Source organism: Enoplosus armatus, chromosome 10 (genome assembly GCF_043641665.1).
Source record: "Enoplosus armatus isolate fEnoArm2 chromosome 10, fEnoArm2.hap1, whole genome shotgun sequence".
NCBI lineage: Eukaryota > Metazoa > Chordata > Actinopteri > Centrarchiformes > Enoplosidae > Enoplosus > Enoplosus armatus.
Genome location: NC_092189.1, coordinates 2,003,199 through 2,009,198, shown reverse-complemented (window position 1 = coordinate 2,009,198; position 6,000 = coordinate 2,003,199).

The following is a 6,000-nucleotide window of genomic DNA, read 5'->3' as shown; positions in this document are numbered from 1 at the left end:
TGTCCTTGCATTGGTGTTACGTTTGTATTTGACTTGCTGCCGCTTCTCCGCAAATGTCAGATTTTACAAGGTGACACATTTATCAGCCACTCAGGAAGGACAGTCATCTCCGAAGAAATATGCTGGCGTTTATGATTCTGCTCGCAGCTCGGAAAAAAAACAGATCGGCATCACGCGTTGATTTAGTTTCAAGGGTGAACACACAGGAGAGAAGAAGGTGAAGGAGGGAGGAAGACGGTGATGTGGAGTGATGGCACTTACATTTCACTAGGCTCAGTTACAGTCATTCCTTTACTCTCAACCACAGGCTTAAACTCTGCCTCAAGAAATCCCCTCTCATGTCTGACAGTAGTATATGAAGCTACAGAGAGTTTCATATATTAAGCTAAGCTAAGCTAAGCTAAGCTACCTTAGCAGCAAAGACTGGAAATGCGGGAGACAGCTTGCCTGGCTCTGTCCAAAGGTAACGGAACGTACCTTCCAATCCAACGCAAAAACATTGTGGTTTTACAGAGGACTCCAGGAAGTTCCAGTGCCCGGTGGCCTTGACAGCATCATCGTCCAAGACAGCGAGACTGAACCCACGATCCAGTCTCTCCAGTGTGGGACACGTTCTATCCTGAGATCTGTGATTTTTCTTTGAATATGCGCAGAGAAACCCAAATGAAACATTTAAAAGTCCAATTTTGCAACAATTACAGTTACTGGGTTGAATTTCTGACATTATTTAATTTTTTTTTTTTTTTCAAAACTGTGATCGGCAGAGAGGGCGAGGAAAAGACTGAGAGAGAGTGCCCCATTGGGAGAGCAGGTCATGGAAAACAAGATTTCTTCAAATGGGGATTTTCAACCCTGACACACACACACACACACACACACACACACCCACACACCAGAAATGAAGCAGGACATTTAAGATGCGTTGTGTGTTTGTGTGTCTTAACCCTGCCTGACTTTGACTGATGCGCTCAGCGCGTTGTCACTCCGTCTTAGGCTGACAATTTCAACATCTCAACTCGTCACTGTTTCAGTCCTGCGAGAGGAAGGAACACGCGCAAGCAAGCGTCTGCAGGAGAGCAGAGACGGGAGGGCAGACAGACACGGACGCGTGGACGACCAAGCTGAGAGGAGGAGGAGGAAATGTCCCGGACGGACAGAAAAGGCATTTAATCACGCTTACAGACAGTGCAACAAGGGCCGGAAAGTTACATTCCACTACGTTTTATCAGCAAGTGAAATGCAAGATTTTTTAAATTGTAAATATGAGGCCAATTTTGCCATAAAAATAAACATCAGATGTGAAAAAATAGGCGAATACAATCTGAATGAAATGTACAGTATTTGTCCTTCATGATATTAATCACAACAGAGTCTGAAATGAGGCTGTATCAAGGCAGAATGCCAGTTTCTATGCTGAAAGGCCTAAGAGACCCCTGTATTATAATTGTCTGTTATAGTATTATACATGGATTGTAAATAAATAGATGCCATCCCGTCTCATTTGAGGTGGAAAGTCAACCCACAGAAAATGGAGAGTTTGCAGGTTAGCTCCTCCATGCCAGACGCTACGGTGGTCACCAAGGGACAAAGTTTGTGAACATGAATGGCAACTGAGGCATTTCAAATTCAAACTCTCGTCGATTTCGCCAAAGATTTGTAGGCTTTTTTTTTTTTGGGCGCTTGGAGTGGATTTTAGACTATGCTTCTATTGGTTAATGTGATTTTAAGACATTTTAAGACTTTAAGACCACCCTGATTCCACCCAAACTAAATCTTCTGAATATCAAAAGGTGGTCCCTCTTAGCACATGTCGCTATATTTCGGGCAAAACAGTGACATATGGCATACATTACGCTTACAGATGGACAGCGGCAGAGGGTGTACCACGCTGTAGTAACTTGTTGCCACTGGAGAAAACTCGGCCTGCATGGGAGTTTTCCGTTACTCAAACAAATCTGGCAAACAAATCTGCATTGGCGAGCTGTCCCCGGTCCATCTGTGCGAGCTCAGAGAAGAAGCTACAGCTACTTAGTTATTCAAATAGCAATATCTCCCACCAATGCTTTTGTACATGCAGGGGCTACAGGTACGTCCACAATTCCGACCTCCTCGCCCCTTAATTTTCCCCCTGCATTGACACGGGACATAAGCATAAACTAGTATGAATGGAATTCCTGAGGATGCTGGGCTGCATCGTGCACATTGTGTTAGCTCACCTGATTGATATTTCAAGTCAAAATAACAAAATAACCAACTTCCTGTATCGCATACGGCACGGTACGCAGTGTTCACACTCATCACACAAACTGGACTTTGGTCCCTGACGTGAAAGCCCCCTATGTCTCTGGCCTTAACTGTGTTAAAATGACTTATGTGGCTTGTGTAGAAACTACATACCAACAGGAAGTGTATATCTCTGATGTCATTTCAAACATTTTCCAAACATGCTTTCATTCGAAGGAGGTTGGAGACTGCTCGTGTAGGTGGAGAGATCTTTGAATCCTCTTCACCTTCTTCTTCTTCTTCGTCTTCTTCTCCCTCTCTCATTCCTCCCTGCTGTCCTCCCCTCCGCCCTCCCTCTCTCTCTCTCTCTCTCTCATCTATAAATGATCAGCATTTGGTGCGTTTTCATTTTCCCTCACTTACACAGTCCCACTTCGAATTCAGTTCCGCGTTTGGGCTGCAGCCATTCTGTACTGCACTGCGGTACGTACTCAGTACGTGGAATTACAATAGGCAAGTGCATGCACACACACACACACACACACACACAAACATACACCCACATTTATCACACACTCACTCCTGTGGCTGCTTCATATTACTTGTGCTATTAGTTTTAATTTCTGGGGAGCCCGACTGTGCTGAGGAAAATGTTGGAGGCAAGCAGCAGAGTTCTGGATATACTGGGGTTTTATGTCTGACTTTGGATGACGTGCCATACAGAGTGCTGTTGCAGTGGTCAATTCTGGATGTGATGAATGCACGAATCAAAGTTTCAGCGGGGCAGAGACGGAGAAGGACGGACATTTGCTTTCCTTGAATTATGGGAAATTGCCCATATCAAAGCTGGCTGCCAAACACGTGAAATGAAGTGAAATTTCCCCCCAATTTAGTTGAAGCAAGTCATGTGCGCTATTTTTTCCATCCCTGCTCTTTCATTTTTTTAATTAAGGGTATAAACTGCTTGCTATTACGTTTAAGGAAGAAAAGTATTGTTCCAAAACAAGTCATGGGGATGAGGTAGATGGCTGGGTATAAAAAGCATGACTTCCACGCTGTCATGCAGGTCAATCGTCGTTTTATCAAGCCTTTCCACACTAACTCGGCACTTGGCACCGCTTGGTATCACATAGCACCATATGCAAGTGGCCTCTTGACAAGCAGAGAGACAGATTTTAAAATGGAACATTCAGACCCCACTCTTCACATTCTGTTGTGTTGCAGCCTCGTGCTAAACTAGTCACAAAGACAGGATTTTAGACATTTTTGCAAATGTATTAAAAGAAAACACTGAAATATCACATTGACATAAGTGTTCAGACCATTGAAATTTAGCTCAAGGGCCTCCCATTTCTCTTGATCATCTTTGAGGTCTTTCTACACCAGTTCACCTGTGGTAAATGCAATTGATTGGACATGATTTGTGAAGGCACACACCTGTCTATATCACAGCTGTGCAACGCATATCTGAGCAAAAAGCAAGCCACAGGGTCAAAGAAACTGCCAAACAAAGACAGATCTGGGGACGGCTACTAAAAAGAATTCCGCTGCACTGAAGGTTCCCAAGAGCACAGTGACCTCCATTATTCTTAAATGGAAGAAGTTTGGACTCCTTCCTGGAGGAAGCGACCGAGAAGATGATGGTAATTCTGGCCGAGCGCCAAAGATCCTGTGTGAAGATGGGAGAAACTTCCAGAAGGACAACCATCGCTGCAACACTCCACCGATCTGGGCTTTATGGCAGACAAGTGGCCAGAGGGAAGCCCCTCCTCAGTGAAAAAAGCAGGATTCTCCGGTCTGATGAAACCAAGATCGAACTGTTTGGCCTTAATTCTAAGTGTCATGTCTGGGTGTTTTTCAGTGGCAGGGACTGGGGGGGTCTGGTCAGGGTTGAGGGAAAGCTGAACAGAGCACAGTACACAGATGTCCTTGATATAAACCTGATCCAGAGCACTCAGGACCTCAGACTGGGCTTACACCGCACGTCTTTTCAAGCAATTTCACTTTCGCAGACAAATTTTCAGTGTCGATGTATATAAAATCACAAGAGTTCCGCTGGAGTTGTGGCGCGCTCCTGTCATCTCAATCGTTTGATGTAAGGTGAGGTCGTCAAACTCAGTCCAGCTACTTGGATTGGCAACCGTCAGCCTAGCATTGCCCCAGAAAAGTTCATGATGTGGAAAACCTATGTAACACAACCAGCAACAACAGACAAAAGGTAGTAGGAGCCTGAAAGCTAGTTTAGAGCGACCACAAACCAACTGACAAGACCAGGAGCCACATAATGCAAAGTCCTCTTTGGGGCTACTCCAGGATCATTATTGAATGATGGCACATCAGCCACGGCGTTAACTCATTATTAATCCGACAAATCAGCTGTCAGCTCTGTTTTGAAACTGACCACCAGTTGGACAATCATGTTATGAATTCAAAAAAAGAAGAAAAAACATAACAAGTGACGAAATGCATGCATTTAGGTCGACTGTCTCGGACAATTCTTGAGGAGCGTGCAGGAACACAGGACCGGGAATCCAAAAGGAATCCATGGGAATCGCAGCAATGAAGAAGTGTTGCAGGGGTCCCTGTCCAACACTGGATCCTCTTTCCCAACACTGGAATGTACAGATATATCCTGCCTGGATCGAGACCAGATACAACACTCCTTTTACCATCAAGAGCTCCAAGCCCATACCCTACCATCTATGCATCTGACCCCATTGTTATCATTTCCAGATTGGCGGATACATGTGCACCGCTCCTGTTGGTTCCGCTTCTATTGTTCCTGCATCAAAATCACCATGTTGAGTCAAAACTGAAGAATAACAAATGCTGTGTATTATATTTATTACTATATTGTATGCAATGTCTCTTTCAATACATGGAAACACTTGAGATCACAGAGCCATCGATGTGCTTGAAGGAGAAACGTGTAGGTTGCATGTTTTTACTGAATTTATACTTAACCTTTTCTGGAAATCAATTTGAAAATGCAGAATTTTGAACATTTTACAAGATATGAGGGCAAAATGCATCTGCAACAGAAAGACACGGCCGAGTTGTGACGCTTATTTTAGACCTGGAAGATTATCTTTCCGGCCGTATGACGGAGTTCAGGATGGGAGGTGGAACCCAGGACTGTTTGCTTCATGAGGTCCGTCAGCAGCAGCTTCTGTTTCTGCTGCAGACTGGAGTTAAGGGTCACCAAGCTCGACCAAAACGTGAACTGTGCAACTGTCAACATTTGATAACTTCCAAATTAAGGTTAGTTACAGCACCGGCACTCTTGTGGGTAAGTATCAATACTCATGCCAGTATTAGTTTTGTTATAGCCTGATATGTGATAGCAAACTTTACAGAACAGAGCGTTACTCAGCAGGACACCCGCCCAGTTCTCCACTAATTTTCACACCACAACTCCACTTCCTGGTCTGTTCCTGGTCTGTTCCTGGTCTCTTACACCTAACAGGCTCATAATTATATAAGGCTGCTGTGGTCCGTCATTATGCGCCTCCTGGATATGGTTTGTAGGCCGGAATGTGAACGATCATTCCTGCTGCTCAAGACTCAGTGTTTGGTCTCGCAGGATTACCTCTGACTCCGGCAGATGTCACACACACACACACACACACACACACACACACACATACGTTTTCAATCTGTGTTATCTCTGTGTGTCCTGGGACCAGTTGACATGAGATGGTAAAATCAATTTTAAAAAAATGGTGCTTTTATATCTCCTCTGGCCATATCACTCTTTCTCTCACACACACACACACA